General features: G+C 44.2%; 1 protein-coding gene across 2 annotated transcripts in view; it reads left to right on the forward strand.

The window, feature by feature from the left end:
* TBL1XR1 (TBL1X/Y related 1) overlaps positions 1–19,615 on the forward strand; it is a 173,834-nt gene that overhangs the window by 62,986 nt on the left and 91,233 nt on the right. For both annotated transcript variants that reach the window (XM_074962907.1, XM_074962908.1), the window contains exon 2: positions 7,291–7,355. The gene's annotated coding sequence lies outside the window, so the exon portion shown is untranslated. The remainder of the gene's footprint in view (positions 1–7,290; positions 7,356–19,615) is intronic.

Genomic DNA, 19,615 nt, shown 5'->3' on the forward strand with positions numbered 1-19,615 from the left:
GTGTACATAACCTCTGGGTATTCTTTTCCCTGATGAAGTATTGGGGGATAGCTTCCCAGAATGTACTGATATTATTTATTTAGGTCCGCAGACTGTGTCTACAGTGTGTGTAGACACAACTCAGCAGTATTTGTTGAATTGGGTCAGATGAGCTACCAAAAAAACAAACCAAGCCAAAACTCCATAAACAGTTGCACTTGTAAGGTGGGCTTTTTCAGAAGCATTAAATGGTGACCTAAATCTGCTCCCACTGAAGCTGACTTTAACAGAAGCAAAGTTAGCCTAATGCTGAGTGCTTTTAAAAATCTCACTTGTAGTGTATATAGGGAGTAAACTTAAAGCCAGTTTGTTTCAACCTTACATTATTTAATTTACTGTGGGATGCTTTTTGGAGACATTTTTGTCATTCATTCGATTTGTGTAATTTAAATTGTATTGGTATTAGTTACCTGGTCCAAATCACATAACAAGCAGTGATACTGATAATAGGATAGATATTCTAAAATTCAGTAAAAATAAATAGTGATAGTCGCCTGCAGTTTGGTCTTTAAAGACATGCATCAAATTAACAAATGTCAGTGGGATAATTTGGAATAGGATTGTGAAAGCTTTCAGGAAGGTATCTTCACTCAGAAAATTGGTCCTCAAGGACTCAATTACAGATAAAAAACGCAGAATAGTTTTAAAAGGCAATATAGACATCTAGAAAACTCATGTTCAAAGTTGGGGTCAACAACTAATTAACACAAGTGGGAGTTAAACAGGTTCAATGGACCCTTTGGTTTTTGATCAGACACAATGATGGTCTCTCAGCGTGGTAGGGGTGCTCTGACATTTAACCATTTCAATTTATGTTGTTTTGTTTTCTTATAGCAGAACTTGATACTTTGTATTTTAATACATTTGGTGGTTGGGTTGAGCCAAACAAAAGGTGATTGACTTTTTGTCATTTTTCTTGTAGGCCCTTTTTAAAAGGGGCAATGTCAAGTTAAAAAATGCATTTAATAAATCAAATCCTTGTACCTGTATCACTAATACAATAGGACCAAGATTATAACAATATCTTGAACAACCAAAGCCTTCAAATTATTGGGGAAATATCAAGCCATATACCTGAAAGAATTTCTGGGGAAAGTAGTCGAGGAAGAGGAATCTAAGTAAGGTAAAGGGAAGCGAGAGTGGACTAGACTTCAGTTAAAGAAATGAACTTAATCCATTAATAGTTACTTACCATTTACATTGCAGTAGCACCCATAGGCTTCAATCAGAATCAAGGCCCCATTGTAGTAGATGCTGTAGAGACTCACAATAAGATATAGTCATTGCCCCAAAGGACTTAAAATCTAAGAAGACAAGCAACATAAGAACCAAGTATGGAGAAAGGACTATAATCAGTAGGGTTGCCAACTTTCTAATCGCACAAAACCAATCACCCTAGCCCTGCACCTTCCCCGAGGCCCCGCCCCCTGATCACTACATTCCCTTTCCCTTGGTAGCTTGCTCTCCCCAACCCTCACTCACTTTCATTGGGTTGTGGTATGGGAGGGGGTGAGGGCTCTAACTGGGGGTGCAGTTAGAGTGGTGTGGGGTGGGGCCAGAGATGAGGGACTCAGGGTGCGGGAAGGGGCTCCGGACTGGGACAGGGAGTTGGGGTGCAGGAGGGGGTGAGGGCTTCAGCTGGGTTGTGGGCTCTAGGGTGGGGCTGGGGATGAGGGATTTGGGGTGCAGGAGGGGGGCTTCAGGCTGGGGGGTTGGGACCAATGGATTCGGAATATGGGAGGGGGCTGTGGGTTGAGGCAGGAGGTTGGGGTGTGGGATAGGGTACCGGCTGGGGGTGTTGGGTCTGGGTTGGGGCCGGGGATGAAGGGTTTGGGGTGCAGGAGGGGGCTCCAGGCTGGGGGTGGGGCGGAGGGATTTAGAGTCCGGGAGTGGGCTGTGGATTGAGGCAAGAGGTTAGGGTGCAGGAGGGGGTATGGGCTCTGGACTGGGAATGAGGGATTCAGGGTGTGGAAGGGGGCTCTGGGCTGGGGCAGGGGGTTGGAGTGCGGGCTTACCTCAGGCGCCTCCCAGTCAGTGGCGCAGCAGGGCTAAGGCAGGCTTTCTGCCTGTTCTGGCACTGCACTGCGCGTGGAAGTGGCCAGCAGCAGGTCCAGCTCCTAGGCAGGGGGCCAGGAGGCTCTGCATGCTGCTGTTGCCTGTAGCCGCCCCCCCCCCCCCCCCATGGCTCCTATTGGCCATGGTTCCCAGCCAATGGGCGTGTGGAGCTGATGCTCAGGGCGGAGGCAGCACGCAGAGCTCCGTGTCCCCCCCCCCACCTAGGAGCCGGACCTGCTGCTGGCTGCTTCCGGGGTGCAGCACGGAGCCAGGACAGGTAGGGACTAACCTGTCTTAGCACCGCCAACCGGACTTTTAACGGCCTGGTCGGCGGTGGTGACCAGAGCCGCCAGGGTCCCTTTTCAACCGGGCATTCCAGTTGAAAACTGGACACCTGGTAACCCTAATAATCAGAGGCATACAATTTTACATACACATCTATAGATTTACAGTTGTTCTTTTAGATGTCCTTAGTTAAAGCATTTTTGCTTAGCCTGATCAATTTAACTAAAGATTTTTACTTACATTGCTTCTCTCCCCGAGGATGCTTCTCACTGAATTATCCAATACTCACTTTTCTGGAATTTACTGTTACCTGAACCAGGGTCACTTCTCCTGGTTGCAGCAGGAGATATGATCCTGTTGAGATACTGAAAAAAGGGGCTTTCAGATAAGTGAGTTTCATACATTTGACATTGCAATTTAAGGATTGGGAGGTAGCTCTCTCAGGGATGAAAAACTGCCTATGCAGTGATCTAGTCCTGAAAGGTCTGGATGTTACACTGATCTGTCTGTGAAGTTGTTGGTTATCAGCTGTATTATTTGGAGTACAGTAATTCCTCACATAACGTTGTAGTTATGTTCCTGAAAAATGCAACTTTAAGTGAAACGATGTTAAGCGAATCCAATGTCCCCATAAGAATTAATGTAAATGGGGGGGTTACGTTCCAGGGAAACTTTTTTTCACCAGACAAAAGACTTACACAGGCACACAGACAGTATAAGTTTTAAACAAACAATTTAATACTGTACACAGCAATGATGATTGTGAAGCTTGGTTGAGATGTTGAAGTCAGAGGGTGGAAGAGGGTGGGACATTTCCCAGGGAATGCCTTACTGCTAAATGATGAACTAGAACAGCCGAGCCCTCAAGGGTTAACACGGGTTGGGCAAACTTTTTGGCCCGAGGGCTACGTCGGGGTTGCGAAACTGTATGGAGGGCTGGGTAGAGAAGGCTGTGCCTCCCCAAACAGACTGGTCCCTGCCTCCTATCTGCCCCCTTCCACTTTCCACCACCTGACTGCCCCCCCTCAGAACTCCCAACCCATCCAACCCCCCTGCTCCTTGTCCCCTGACTGGCCCCTCCTGGGACCCCTGCCCCTAACCGCCTCCTGTGACCCCCCCCCATCCATCCTGCCCCCTGCTCCCTGTCCCCTGACAGCCCCCTCCTGGGACCCCTGTCCACACTCCCGCCCCCTGACCGCCCCCTCCCGGGACCCCCGCCCCTAACTGTCCCCTGGGATCCCACCCCCCATGCTCTCTGCTCCCTGACAGGCCCCCCGGGACTCCACTCCCAACCCTCCCTGTTCCCCATCCCCTGACTGGCTTCCCCCCCCCCCCCACCTCCACCCCATCCAACTGCTCCCTGACTGCCCCCAGGGACCCCCTGGTCCCTTCCCCCCCCCCCCCCTTGCCATGCTGTTCAGAGCAGCAGGAGCTCGCAGCCCCGCCGCAGCCAGCTGCGCTCCCTGCGCTGCCCGGTAGGAGTGGTGGTGCTGCAGGGGAGGGGCCGGCAGCTAGCCTCCCTGGCCGGGAGCTCAGGGGCCGGGCAGGACGGTCCCGCGGGCCATAGTTTGTCCACCTCTGGGTTAACAAGTTGTTAATGTAGCCTCACACTCTACAAGGCAGCACAAATGGAGGGAGGGGAGACAGCATGGCAGACAGAGAGAGATGCGCATGGCCCCTTTAAATACGCTGACTCCACTCTGAGTACATTGCCTTTTTAAGTAGATCAGCAAGTTGAGACAGCCCCTGCTGCCCTCTGTCCTGAGCCCTGTCATTTCCCCCCTCTGCTCTATGGAGATGGGGCAAGCGGGGGGCAGGAGCAGGGGTGGGGTACACCCTGACATTAGCACTCCTCTTCTCCCCCACCCCCGCACAGCAAGCAGGAGGCTCCCGGGAGCAGCTCCAAGGCAGAGGCCAGAAGCGGCACATGGCAGTGCAGGGAGGGACAGATGAACTGCCCAGCAATTGATAGCCTGCTGGGCGGCTGCTGCACAGGGCACTTAGGGGAGCAGGGAGCTGATAGGGGGGCTGTTGGTCCACCCTGGTTCCAAGCCCCCACTAGCTAGTTCCAACGGGCTGCTCTTTCTTCAAGCAGCGGATAAAGCAGGCAGCTGCCAAACAATGTTATAAGGGAGCATTGCACAACTTTAAACGAGCACGTTCTCTAATTGATAAGCAACGTAACCACGAAACAACTTTAAGCAGGACGACTGTAAGTGAGGAGTTACTGTACTGCTAATGTAGGAAAAGAATGGAGAAAAACCGCCAGTCCTCCTTGCTTCCAATGCTGGATTTGCTACCATCAAAAGTGAATACATGGCAAATAAGTGGATAGCCTGAGATTACTTTCTTGTGTGAGTGAGTGTTCAACATGGAGACGTGTCACTGAGTGGCTCCTTTCTGTGAAAGAGTATAATCCCGGATTTAGGTGGAGGTTCTTTGCTCTACAGCTCTGCACCTTACCATTCTTCATTGTCCTGGTAAGCAAAATTAGAGGCAGATTATCTTTCCTGTTTGAATTACGGGTTTGACAAACTAGCAGAAAGGGTGTGACGAAGTCCTGAAATACTTCTGAGAGCTCACTTTTTATTTGCCCTACTTAGTTGCCTTTTTTTGTTTGTTTTCTTTTCCTATTCTGTGTTCTTTTGTAACTCATTTGCTTCCAGCTGCTCAATTTGTCAGGACTGTGTTTAGATTTAAAATGGACGCTGATGACAGTTATGGCATAAAGCCCCTCCCACAGAGCAGAGTGAGAGCTTTCTCTCTATAGCTTTGACCTTAAGAATTGCACTCTGAAATTAATACTAGGAAAGGAAGGAATTGGAGAGAGGCAATCCTGGCACCTAATTTAGGCTGAAGAAAGCCTCTCTTGTTGTATCCGACTGTTTTTATCTGTTTCCTCACACCTCTTACTATATTCATAAATAAAACAACACAAAATGTGTCACACCTATAACTAGACTACAGAGCTGGATTTTATCATCTTTCACTGTCCACCAATGTATTCCATTGTGACACAAAAACTTGAAGTGACTTAGTCTGCTCTCAGTAAGCGTAGTGATCTAACAGCATGCGTCTCAAGAAATATCTTTTAGAGAACTCCAATTATAGGCAAGTAATGTATCTATATACTGTTTATGCTGAGTGATGTGATGAAGATTTCTGTCCTAATCCGAGGCTCTAGCTGGGTAAAAAGACACACTCACTTTTTCCACATAAAAAATCATGCCACTTAACAAGTGGATTTTTTCCTCCTTTTGATTCCGATAATTTCTGCATCAATAATGCAACTAAGCAAGGGAGAAGAAGCACATTTGCAAATATCTGAATTCCCAACATATTTTGCATTCATTCTCATCCTCTGCGGCGCCTCCATACACTTGCATTATGAAGGTTATGTTTCTCTTTGATGCGTGCTTATGGATAGCTTGTAGAATGTTCTGGGAATAGTGTAAATTCATTTAATTTCTGCTGCACAGGATGCTTGTTTTTGAATAGAGTTGTCTGACATTTTCGTACCAGACCGCTTATTTGACCAATTTGGTCATTCCCCCCCCCCCCCCCCCCCAAGGATTAATGAACAATTTTTCTGTGGGCGAATTTTACAAATTCGGTTGTTTGTTGCTAATAATTGATCAAACAATTTGGGTGAACAACTTTTGTTTGGGTTATTCGCAAACTTTTTGTTGTCAGTTACATGGTATTGTTTCTGCTCTCTGATTGGATGACTGATTTTTTTTGAAAATAGCCAGTAGCAAATAATCTTATGCAAACACGGGTATTCAAATGGAGAGCAGCCCCCTTTAGCCATTTGTATGAACAAAAATTCATTTGTAAGTAGTGAATAAAAAGGGGCATGAACATGGCTGGAGTGAGCAGCTATTTGGATATCAAACACATGCTTGCGAATACTGTTTTGCAGTATTCTTCTACCTCTGGATGAGATAATTATTACTCAACAATTATTACTGAGTTTTGTGGCTTTAAAAACATTCATTTAGAGAATAGGGAATAGAGTCAATTTTTTTTTTTTTTAAAAAGATACATTAAGGCTGGTAGACTAAAAAAGTAATCTGCCTCAACACCAGTCTGCTCTTGAATGTCCTACCTGCAGGATTTTTACAACATATTTCTTCAAATGTTTGCATGCAGCTAAAATAAGCTGACTTTCTCAATTTTCTGAGTTACTGTACAACTTGGTAAATTTAACAGCTTTGCACGTTCTTCCAAATGTGCACACTTATATCGACTAATGTGATGTATGCCTTAGGAAAATGTATCCTTTACCACTTCCAACCCCAATTAAACATTCAAGATGAATGTTCTACAGTCAAACCAAGGATTTTTTTGTTTTAGTGCTTACAAAAGGTGCTACATAAATATCACAGAAAACTGAAGTCTTTTATTCCTAGAACAGATTTGGCATGGGCAATAACATGCCAACATCTAAGAACCTGACTCTCGAGAAATATATCAAAAGGCATGGTCCAACGATAGGCTCCTTCGGGATGGACCCTTGTGTCTGTGTGGATTTCCACTGAATGTGGATGCAAGTGTCCAGTGGCCTAATGGCATAAGACAGTTCATTCTCCATAGTCATTTATTCATAAGTTCTGTACCTCCAGAAGGATAACAATTGCAAGGGTAATTTTTATGATGTGGACACCTGTCTACTAGCAACAGGACTGATAGGAAAACTAATTCTTCTTGTTATTACCACTCCCAATCACTGCTGATTTAGTCTGTATATAAATTCTGAGGTGAAAACTTCAGTGTCTCTTACTGATCCCCTGAGCCATCTGGTCCCACAACTGATATTGTTTTTTTTTAATCTGTGTTTTATTCTGTTAGCACATCTATTTTTAAATGTTAAAACTTATCCTTTTATTTGTCTCTACATTTCTTTTTCAGCATCATCTTCCTGTGTCTGGAGGCAGCAGACAGGAGAACTTCCCTACATCAATGCACTGCCAATGGTAAATACAATTTTAACTGCCTACAAAAAAGTGGTGTGGTATTCTTTCTTCCAGTGCCATTGTAAGTCAATCTTATATTGTAAATAATGTTTTTGAAAGTCTTAAGCCATGTCTCCACTACAAAATTATAAGAACCTAACTTGCGTAAGCGTACAGCCACCGCAGTTATTAAATCGCTTGTTTGTATGCAGCATTTGGCTCCTTGTGTGGGATGTGCGCGTGCTCAACAGGAACATTTGCGTAGATTGCATTGTCAATGTTGGACTTTGTGGGACAGCTCCTGAAAGCTAGTAACAGTTGACGTAAGCAACACAGTGTCTACACTGACACTGTCGACCTAATTACATCAACTGTGGTGCTACGCCACTCGGGGAGGTGGTGTTACTAAATAGGTGTAGAGAGACACTTACATTGGCGGGAGCCAAATTTAAGTGACGGCACTTCTGCAGCTAGGTTAATGCTAAGCATCTTACATCTGACCTAGCGCTGTAGTGTAGACCAGGTCTTACTTTTAGAAAGCAAGTAGAATTTTCTGCAGCAAAAATCAAAGCTTTATACCAGTTGACAAAGGAATTTACAAGTATTTCCAGATTTAATCCTGTGGGCAAATATAGCAACATATTTAGTTTCAACCAATAGTTTAATTCTGATCAAGAGCATGGGCAAGTGGTTGATTTGGCTAGATATTCTACTACCCCCAGTAGCATGCTTTTGCAAGTTCATTTCAATACTAACAGCTTCTCTTGTTAAAAAGCTATGCGGTGCCAGCGGTTTCTTGTTTCAACATATTTGCCAGCATAACACTAGTGAAGTTACTCTTTGCTCACAGAAATGGGCAAGCCTGATGTAATCTTTTCTCACTCCCTCCATGTAATGTTAATAAGCATTGTAGATTATTGCAAGTTTAAAATTGCAGACTGTTTTAAAGTTATTGTTGCTTTTGTAGTGGTTGAGCAGATAGAGAGCAGAAGTGAGGGCTGGGGGAGTAGGTCACAGAAGCGAGGACCAGGGAAAGGGTTTCAAATTATTGCCTCTACCTCTGGTCAGCTCCCTGTCTGATTGCTTTCCTTGCAATTTTGATGTCTTCTGTTGTCACAGTGCAGAAGTTTTAAAATCATAACCTGTAGCTCTAATCTGAAAAGTGACAAATATGCTTGGTTCACAAATAAAAAAGATGTTTGGTTGGTTAGGTTTTTTTTTTTTTTTAACTGAGAACCCTGAAAATTCCCCCTGGGTTCTGAGAGGTGAACTGGGTCCTTCATTTTGTATAATCATGAGTATTAAAAGATACGCAAATCAATTACAGCCTTAGTTAAAGTTTCACAACCTCACTGCCTTCATCTTGTGCTCTAAGTAACCCCAAAAAAAGGCAGTGGGTTTCTATAGATGTAGCTCATTTGTCCTGATATTGAATTTAGTAAACTACTCTGTTGATGATGCATAAGACGGAAAAGCTGCATTGGCTGGACAACTCAACCAGGAGTGAAACATAATGCAATATTACCTTGTCATTAAAGGGAGCAAATATAACTCTGAGAAAATCACCTCTGTGCAGTGGACCTACGCCCAGGGTGGGCAAAATATGGCCTGCGGGCCAGATCCAGCCCGTCTAACATTTCTGTCTAGCCCGCCAGGCTCTTTGGCTGCCCCCTTTCAATCTCCGGGCCGCTAAAAGTCCCGCGGCACAGCGGGGTGCTCAAGCAGGCTGCCTGCTTGCTGTGGCCCCACACCGCTCCTGGAAGTGGCCAGCTGCTGCTGGTGTCTCTCTGCATGCCCCTGGTGTGGGTGGGGAAATGGCTGTACACGCTGCCCCCACTCCCAGTACCATCCTCACAGCTCCCATTGGCCAGAAACCGCCCAATGGGAGCTGAGGGGGCAGTACTTCACAGGCAGCGCATGGAGACTCGCTATCCCCCTCCCACCAAGGGACATGCAGAGATGTGTCAGCAGCAGCCGGCTGTAGTCACTTCCGGGCGCGGCATGGGGCCATGGCATGCAGGCAGCCTGCGTGAGTCCTTCTGCGCCGCTGGCTGGGAGCCATCTGTGATAAGCGCCTCCTGGCCAGAGCCTGAACCTCGCACCCCTTCCCGCACTCCAATCTCCTGCCCCAGGTCAGAACACCCTCATGCACCAAACTCCCTCCCAGAGCCCAAACCCTTCACCCTTTCCTGTACCCCAACGCTCTGCACAAGCCCAGAGCTTTCTCCTGTGCTCAAACTCCCTTCCAGACCCTGCATCCCCTCCATTAATATAGTAGAAAAGTGCGGGCCATGACTATGTATCAAAATTTGTGGAGAAATTTATTGCCCACTCCTGACCTATGCAAACCCTATGCACCACTTAAGTCTCAGCTAAGCCCTTAAAATGGGGTATGGGTGTTTCATAGGTAATATGCTGGCCCAGTGATGAATTTCACCCACAGGGAGCAGATCTGTAGAGTTATGGAGATGCCATTTTCATCCATTTACTTTTCAGGGTAGAATGGCATTCACTGTCCAAAAGCGTGAGGCTAGCTGTACGCTCAGACCTTTCTATTTGCTCCAAAATGTTGTTGCTAATCTCAGCTACTTTCCAGCAGAAAACAACACTGCTTTCTTTTTATTTCAGAACATCTTTTTAGCCAAGATTTGAAATATAGTTCTGTGTTATTGCTTCCCTTAAAAACATGACTCATTCTGTATTAAGCTAGTCTTAATACTTCATTAAATTTTAAAATACTGAGAAGATCTGTATTTGAAATCTTGTTGCATTCAGTCCTAATTTTCCCTCCCCACAAAGTATATCAAACACAGAATTGTACAGTCTCAAGAGCATGCTTTTTGGTTCAGTAATAATAAAAGATACTTAACTGCTACGTGGAGCATCAAGAACTGGTCTTCAGTACTTTCATAAGAGCTGCTATCACTACAGAGATAAGACATATTTTACTTTCAACTATTTCAGAACAGTTACTTATCTTTTCATTAGAATTATACCCAAATACTAAGAAAGTTAAGAGACAGGTCAGACAAGTTTTCCATATTCCCAAAGGTGGGTATTACTATATGAGTTGTTTTCCTTGTGGACTCTGTAGATAAAATGGTGACAGTAGGTGACCTGAAAGGAATTTTTATTTCCCCCCCAAACACCTCTATCTTGGGTTGTGGATTTAGGGTTCAATTCTGCAAAGTACTAAGTGCCAAACACTCAATGTAGCAAAGCACTTAAGCTGAAATACATCTCTAATATTCAGCATGTATCTAGTCACACTGAAGTTAATGGCACTACTCAGATATTTATAGTAATGCACAAGCTTAAGTACTTGGCTTGATCGGGATCCTTGTACTCAGTATCTTTGTAGGATTGAGTCCCAAGTGTGTCTGATCCTTCTATTCAGTGATCCAGCAACACTTGTTTTGTGGTTTTGTTTGTTTGTTTTTTGTAGTGTCACTGGCCTTTCAGGATTCTCAGTCAGAAAGAAGAGTATAAAACACAAAAATCTCATAATTTCTCTAATTTGCACCTTTCTAATTTTAAACCTGATTCAATGTACACTCTGTGCAAAAGTAAGTAACTATGTTAACAGCATGTAAATAAGTAAGTTAAGATGCATTTTCCTTAAGAAAAATTTTGAAATTGAATTAATGGGCATTACATCATTTTACAGTATTTCACTGTAGCGAAGCAAAAATTACAGTAGTAGTCTGTAGTCTTCAGATATATACTCCCCACTCAACTGTAATGTTCCTGAGAACCTTTGGAGAAAACCATGAAAGAGGTGGCTCAATTTAACAAATAATTCCCACTAAGTGAAGGGAGTTGAGTCTGTATTACTACTTATCCATGGAGCCCAAAACTTCACAGCCCCACTTTGAGGAAGTGAAGTAGGTACATATTTACTCAAGGTCTCACATAGTTCGTGGCTGTGTCAAGAATAAAATTCAAGACTCCTAGTCCCCTCTCTATTGACAAACCCATATGATCTAGTGATTAAAAGATCATAATAAACTAACTTTTCTTTTTTCTCTTTGATAGGCTACCCATCTTACTTGAGAAAGGAAATGCAGTGTTCAAAGTGCATCTTGACTTTAAATTAAACATTTGGTATAGTTCCAAATTACATTCACATAGGGAAATTGGAGAACTCTAAAGAATTATAATTGTGTAAGGTGTTTGCAATTAGCTTTATAAAAATCAGATACCAAAGGTAATTTAGTAATAGTTCTCTTTGAATTTGGGAGGTCTTGAATGAGCTCCCATAGGAGTTTTTGTTGTTAGTACCACCAATAAACTTAAGAATTACTTATTAATATTTCCATTGTGTGGTGTGGAGAGTATACTAATCAAATCTGAAGCCAGTATGAAGGCAACATAAGTACTTGGGAGACTATAACTGAAATACAGCATGACTCTGACAAAACGGAGAAATAGTCTAAAAGTCAAGAAAATGCGAGTCGGTGATTCACAAAGGAAGGAATAATCAAACTGAAAAATATAAAATGGGCGAATGCAGCAGGCCATAAATAAACTGGAGTTTATTGTAGGTGATCAACTGAATGAGTCAACAATGTGATGTGTTGCATAAAGGGCAAATGCTATGCTGGGTTTTATTAATAGAAATATCCTATGTAAAACAAATCAAAAAATTTATTCTGCTTCATTTGCCACAGGTTATGCTTCAGTGGGACAATCTGTTTGTTTATTTTTTCAAGTGATGGTCCCTGTGTATTCCACTGAGGGTTATGTGCATGCACCATGTTCCTGGAGCCAGAGCTTTTAAAAGTAATAGCTTCCATTGGTCCATGCATACGACCTTGAATTGCCTTGAGGTTTCACCTGAGGCGATAAAGGGTGGGATGGAGTGACCGCGTCTTCAATTTCTTTTCACCACCACATCGTCTGAGTTGGAGCTTCTGCTTTTCTCTCATCCTTGGTGATGCACTTTCCAAACTTTCCAGAAAAACTGTTTCTATTCTTGTACATAGCTGTCTGTACTGCTTGGGGGAAGCCCATGTCATGTCCAGGTGCAGTATCTGCTTCTCCTTCCCTGCCCCTACCCATGAAGGCCAGGGCCTACACCTTAAGAAGCACCTCATGGAGGTTGCCATGGGACCACAGTTGGATCCTGGCTGAAGACCAGCCCCCCTTCCCCTCCCCAGGTACATCAGCCTGAGCAGTCCAGGATGCACCTCCCTCCACAGAGTCCCAGTTGGGTTCTGCAGGTACCAGTGCTATGGACCCCACGCTGGGGCCTAGCTGTGAACCACAGAAGCATGTGTGTAAGCATGGCCGTAAGTCTTCTTCCAGATCCAAGAAAGATGCTGCACCGTCCATGATTTCTAGCCACAGAGGAGGGGCGCATTCCAAGGCCCACAAGAGTGAAAAGAAGTCACATTGTTCGCCAGATCTGCTGGTCCCAGTTCCTGACCCGTGCAGCCCTTCTGCATCGGCTCGGCTGGCACAGTGTGACTCATCAGTCCCACGGCAGGCCCCCTTACTGGCTCTGGTTCTGTCTGTGGACCGGGTGTCGTTAACGCCGGGGAGAATGGGATGAATCGTTTGCCCAGGAATGGTTGATGTTGCCGCCTGTTCTAGTCCATTCGCGTGCTAAGGGGGCCTCTTCTTCTATGTTGGATCTGCTGCCCTCTGGTTGTGTTCCTACAGCACACGCCATTCCTTTGGCCCCGTCGGTGCCCCCATTCGTACAGGACTTTGGTTCCTCCAAGTCTGAGGATTCAGATACTAGATGTGGTCCGCTGCTTCCATTCTGAAGGCATGACTAACAGAGGGTTCCGACGCCACCGTGGCAGTATCCTCTCTTGCCTCAGCCCAGGAGCCACTGGTACCCAGCTCTACAGGTAGTGCTGCAGCAACAGCAGGATCAACCACGTTGGCTATATTGGAGCTTGCGTCCCCTATATTTGCCTTCAGAACCTTCTTGCTCAACCTGGAAGGAATCCCTTGTCTCACCCATCCCATCCTTCATTGTTTGGAACCAGGACCGGATGATGTGCCAGTCAGCCCGGCTCCATCGGTACTGACGGATCCAGAGAGATTCCCCATGTCATCCCTGGATGTGGCTGTGTCATTGACTCCCTCTTCTCTACTGGATGACTTCTGTCAATTTCAGGAGCTGCTCAGGAGACTTGCTAAGGCTCTTCAGATTCCATTGGAGAAAGTGCAAGACAGTCAGCACCAACTACTAGACATCTTGCATGCATCAATACCTGCCAGAGTGGCCCTACCAATCAACAATGGCATTCTCCAACCAGCACACACCATGTGGCATAGCCCAACCACGTACGCTGCCACCCAAAGATAATGGTAAAGAGGTACTATGGGTAGCAAAGTCTCTTCCTCAGCCAACCTCCAGTTCCATATCTTGAACTACCTAGCACTGATGGCCAAATATAATTTTTTTTAAACTATGGGCAGATGGCGGATTTTGCAGATAAACTACCTCAGCAGGATCGTGCCTGCTTCTAAGCTATTTTGGAGGCGGGCAAGTTGGTCTCTAGGACATACTTCAGGCTGCAGTTTATTCTGCGGACGTGTCCTCGAGTACAGTGGTGACTGGAAGAGTCATGAGGAGAGAATCCTGGATACATTCCTCAGGTTTCTCTAGAGAAGTACAGAGCACAGTTGAGGACCTCCCCTTTGATGAATCACATCTCTTCAGGCAGAAGATCGTAGAATCCTAGAACTGGAAGGGACATTGAGAGGTCATCTAGTCCAGTCCCCTGCACTCAAGGCAGGACTAAGTATTAATGGATGATTCCTTACAGTCACTGAAAGACTGTAGAGCCACCCTGCAATCCCATGGCGCATATATGCCAGCGCTGAAACGAAAATTTTATCGCCCACACGATGCTATAGAACTCCCCAGTGCTACCACCAGCAAGCCCATGAACCTCCACAGAAGTGCCCGAAGATCCACATATCTCATCCACATGGTCTACTGGTGCAGCCCTCTGCGCAGCATACCCAATCTTTGCATAAGCAATATTTCTGAGTGCATCTAGAGCAGTCAACCACTTTATATCCCAACACAGTTGCCAACCACCCCCTTTGGGGGCCGTCACAAACTTTTTACCAGCATGGAGCATAACAACAATGGACAAGTGGGTCCTGCATGTCGTTTGACATCGCTAAACGATTGAGTTTGACACTACTTCCTCTATGCCCTGAGCCCGTTTCAGGGATCACTCTCACAACAATATGCTTACCCTAGAGGTGGACTTCCTCCTGCAGAGAGGAGCAGTGGAACCAGTCCCTGCAGCCTTTCAGGGCACAGGGTTCTATTTCAAATATTTCCTGGTATCCAAGAAGAAAGGGGGATGGAGGCAGATCTTGAATCTCCGACACCTCAACTTTTCCATTCACAAACTGACAATTAACTCTGGGGAAAGGGGGGAAACAGGGAATGTTTGTGTTTCAGTAGCTTCTATATCAAATATGCTCTGTTTGCGACTAAAAAGATACTTTTCCTAACTCCAGCCTGGAGCCTCTTTCTCCAGGAGTCCAAAGTTCTGCTGCCTTGCAAAAAATTGGCAATAGAGGGTGCAGATTCCATACTCCAGAAATATTTGACTAGATACCACCAGAAGACCTTGTCCACATACCTTACAAGGGCTTTTTCAGTGAATCTTAGGAGCTGGGCAGCTGTTGTAAGTGCTTTCCTGAGGTGCAGAGCTCCTCCCTTGACATATTAAAAGTGTGTATGAACCTGTGGAGAAACTGGAAATATCTGCATTATTTTTATGAATATTGTGCGTGCCTTTGTGTTCATGATGGATTACTTGCTACGGCGTTAGATCAAAAGGGGTTGTCGGGAATGAACTTTCAAACACAGTAGCCAGTTTAATAGCTGTGAAGAGGTGACTCCTCAACCCCATCCCCATAGATGTTTTGTCAAGGCTGAGAACCTGGAGATAAAGACACTGATCAGCTAATAGATTTGCTCTGCAGAGTGAGGTGGGGAAGTAGTCAGTTATGGCCAGCTGACACAAACTGACGGAGAGTCAGGATCTGCAGCAAGGCAAGCTGGGGGCAGGTGAGGATGGCGGGAGAGGAGGAGGGGGAGTGGCTAAGTCACCTCTGCCTAGGGGATTGAGTGGAATGCTACACATAGGTGAGACAATATGTGTATAGGTCTCTTTGTTGTTTTCTGTCTGAGTGCTGTGTATCTTTTGGCAAATAAATTGTACTTTATTGTGGAGAAGCTGCTTCTGTGTCACTGCACGTGGTTACTGTCCAGAGGCTCCTGAAGGAAAACTTGCAGGTGCCAAGTTTGCTGGGCCTGCTGGGAACCAGAGGGGGTGTAGCCCACAGACCCAGTTGGAGAGTGGTTACATGTCACCCCAAAAAGAAGTGGAGGAATGGGCCTGTCACTTGAAAGGGGTGTACTTAGAGAAGTGGAAAAAAGGATCTTGGAAAAGGCATCTTACCCAAAGATCCATTACAGAACCTTCCCTCAATCCCTGTGCAACACATAAATTCCACAGGGCCCTCCCTTGGCCTCTTAACACACTGCAAGATCTGAAGGAGAAGGAACAGCAGGCCTTTAACCATGCATGAAGGGTTGAAGGAAGAGGGTGTATTGGTTTTATTTTCCTAAATGCTGGGGACTTATCTTTCAAAAGTTAGGGGAACACTGCGTACTGAAATCCTCAGCTCCTAGTTGGGCAATCCACTAGGTGTCCCAAGATGCTGATTTGTGCACACATTGTGGTGTCCTTAGTGTCTGTGTTGTATGCTGGCAGGGGACTGAATCTGTGGAGAGTGCTTTTATATGAGCTGTGGAAAGATAAAGATTCCATCAGAGCCTTTGGGCACAGATAATGGAAGGGAGTGAGACCCACGCATGTTTGTATCTGCAGTGCCAATACATTCCTGCACTTGTGTGTGTGGTTGGCTCAGCAGACATGAGATGGGATTTTAGTACTGTTGAAACCTCAGTTTTAAAGGACTGATTTACTCTTTCATGCTGTGTGTGATTTTAAAACAGTGTAATTTTTTGTAGGACTCTAGGTTTTTCAGTTTGTCACTCTGAACTCTAGAACAGTGGAAGTCTTTTGGGGACTGTGTGATCAAAGTGATTGATACATTTTATAACTCTCTCTCTCTCTCTCTCACCCACCAACATCAGTAAATTCAGAATTTTGGTGGATGATAGTGTAGTGTGAACTTGGATTTCTTGGTTCATGGTGGTATAAGGAATTGAGGCTTAGTTGGTCTGGCCTAGCTGTCACAGGACATGTCAGGGATGGTAGTTATTGAGCGGGAATTGGAGAAATTGCAAGAGCCAGGTTCAGTAAGCAAGAGTTGGTGTCAGAGTCAGGCCGAAAAACTTCACACTTCCTATGTCTGTACAACGTTGGTATTCTATGTTGACTGCACTAAGTTGTTCAGAGCCTCTCCCACACCCTTTGTAGTCTATGCCAAGAGAGTCAAAGGCAAACCATTGATAGCTCAACATATCTCACACTGTATCTCTGACTGTATCAAATTCTGTTAAGATCTTGCAAAAGTCTCTCTTCCCCTGAAAATAACTTCTCACTCCCCCAGGGCTCAGTGCATTTCCTCAGCTTTTCTGAGCAACGTTCCCATAACCGATATCTGCAGAGAGCAGCATGATTGTCTATATGTAACTTTTGGGACGATGTTAACTTTGGCAAGTCAGTATTGCAGTCTCTGTCCAGATATCCCACAGTCCCACCACCTGTAAGGGAACTGCTACAGAGTCCCCTGCAGTGGAATGTATATGTGCACAATCACTCAAGGGAGGAAAAAAATGGTTGGTTACTTACTTTCTTTGAGATGTGATGTGCACATATAAGTTCCATGACCTTCCTAACTTCCCTGATACTTTGGTCAATAATTTCACAAGTGGCGAGAAGGGATGGAAAGGGAGGCAGCAGACATGCCCCTGGCTCAATGCATGAGGAGAGCAGGGACACATGGTACTGTTGGCAGAAGTCTCCGGCTTGAGTTCTTTGGGTTCACATACTCCCGCAGTGGGCTGTGTATGTGTACAGCACATCTCAAAGAACAACAGTTATTGTAGGTAACTGGTTTTTTTCTTCGCTCTCTTAAGGATCCTTCAGGTCACTGTGGGCACTAAGCATGCGTTGCAGATGACTAACAGCAGAGATACGAGTAGGAGCACTATAAGAAATAATACTGAAAGACAAAGGCCCCTCATCCTTCAAATACTTGCACATTTGGTTAACTTTAAGCACGAGTAATTCCGCTGAAGTAAACAAGCACCACTCGTGCTTAAAGTTAATCGTGCTTTAAAGTGTTTGCAGGATTGGGGCTTAAAATTGCTCCTGAAATTCATTATTAAGACTGTTTGCTTTCACAGTTTATGGAATATAACTAAAAAAGTATTCATTTCCAAAAGTTTGGAGCAAAGTAAATCCAGTGACAAAATAATATTTTAGAATTATCAATATATTTTTTATGAACCAGAATGCGGTAGCCCAAGAAGTCACTGGAAAAGTGGCAAAATACAATAAAATAATCTGGCACAGAATATGAAATTTAACTAGTAATCAATAAAAATTCTGTCAGAGAGAAATTTCTTGACTTAAACTGGGACCCTAGACTCTACAGCATTTTAAAAAAATTGGTAAAATGTTTAAGGTGCAATAAAGCTCTTGCCTAGAAATCCATAACACATATGTTACATGTGTAGGATTGGGAGTAGAAGAGTAAGAGAATCAACCGTATACCTTTGACTAATATGCTGCTTCAGCTGGCATTTTATAGAACGTTATTATCATAGCATTGGCAATTATGAAATACAGTGGGGTATTGCATTTAGTACAAGAAGTTTTGTTTAAATACATAACATAAGTGGCACATTAGGGTTAAATTAAACAAAGTGAGTGGAGAATTGTGGCAGGTATGAATTTAGATCACAGTGTAAATATACTTTACAAAAAAAAAAAAAGTAGAACAGTTCATGTATGCATGAAACTGAAGAGCGGTTTTACCAGTGATGTAGCCATATTCTGCAAGGGAACTTCAGTCAAATTTTTCTAATCTATCTTTGATAAAGTTATGAAAATTCATTTCAGAACTTGGTTTTCACTCGAACTTGGGGTTTTTGTTACTTAGGACACATTTCTGCTCCCTCTGAAGTCAATGGGAGTTATTATGGGATAAGGATAATTGGTTGTAAAGGTGCAATATTTTTTGTCTGATTGGTTATGGTTGAGCAGTTATAGCATATATGGACTAAGGACTCTAGGGCATCGTTATAGGACTGGCATGAATTGGTAACAGAAAATCAATTGGTATGTAGATTTAGTAGGACCTATGAAAATACTCTCTCCCCCATTTGAGGATTAATTTGAGATACCATTTATCCCATAATGGTTTGATGGCCTTTTTAAAAGGTTTCTATGTGCCAGTATGGAAGGGTGCCTGGGCAGTGTAAGTTTTTATTTTGGCAGGAACTAAAAATTCAAGTACACGGCTGCATCTTGATCACTTTATGGAAGGTTTTGTTGTCTTTGTAAGAAGTTACTTTTTAATCCCTTACTGAGCAAACAGTCAAGGAAGACTGTTCCCGAAAAAAGGACAGAGCAAAGAGAGAAGCCACATCCTTCCTGCCATGAGTTTAAGTTCACTATGGACAGAATCAAATGAAAGTGAAGCCACTGTGCTTACGAACAAAATGTAGTCACCATTTCTTCTCACAGTGCCATTTGTTGAAGTAGTTTCTCTGCCAAATCTCAAAGTATTTTATAATTTAGAAATAGGATTTGACTAAGAATTCTCAGAAAAATCATAATTTAAAAAAAAAAATCTAAATAGCCAGAATATTTAGCCTCTGGCAGGTAACCCGTGCAGTGGGATCACAGGGGTGGAAAGCACTGGGCCAAGAACGAAACTGGTGGAAAATTCTCTGTAATAGAAAAGAGAAAATGAGAACCATTGTTAGTCTGTTCCTATTGCTCTTGCCATTCCTGATGCCTAAATCCTGTATATAGGACTGAACCTCCCTATGGAGGTTGTGGAATTAAAGGCTACATCGCTGGGCCCTCGATGAGCAAAATCTTCTTATTTGAAAATGGATGTCATGCATTTTCTCTTTAACCTGGTTTTAAGTGCCCACACTGAGCTCTGGTTTTGGCAGCACTGTGCTATATTGGAGTGGCCACTTAAGAACTGTTCATAACAAAGGAGAATCTGAAGCCTATAATATAGTTCTTCTAATCTAGGTTCTGATCTTAATCCCAGATTTAGTACTTTCCCAGAGGAACAGTCTC

Source organism: Natator depressus, chromosome 9, assembly GCF_965152275.1.
Source record: "Natator depressus isolate rNatDep1 chromosome 9, rNatDep2.hap1, whole genome shotgun sequence".
Classification (NCBI taxonomy): Eukaryota; Metazoa; Chordata; order Testudines; family Cheloniidae; genus Natator; species Natator depressus.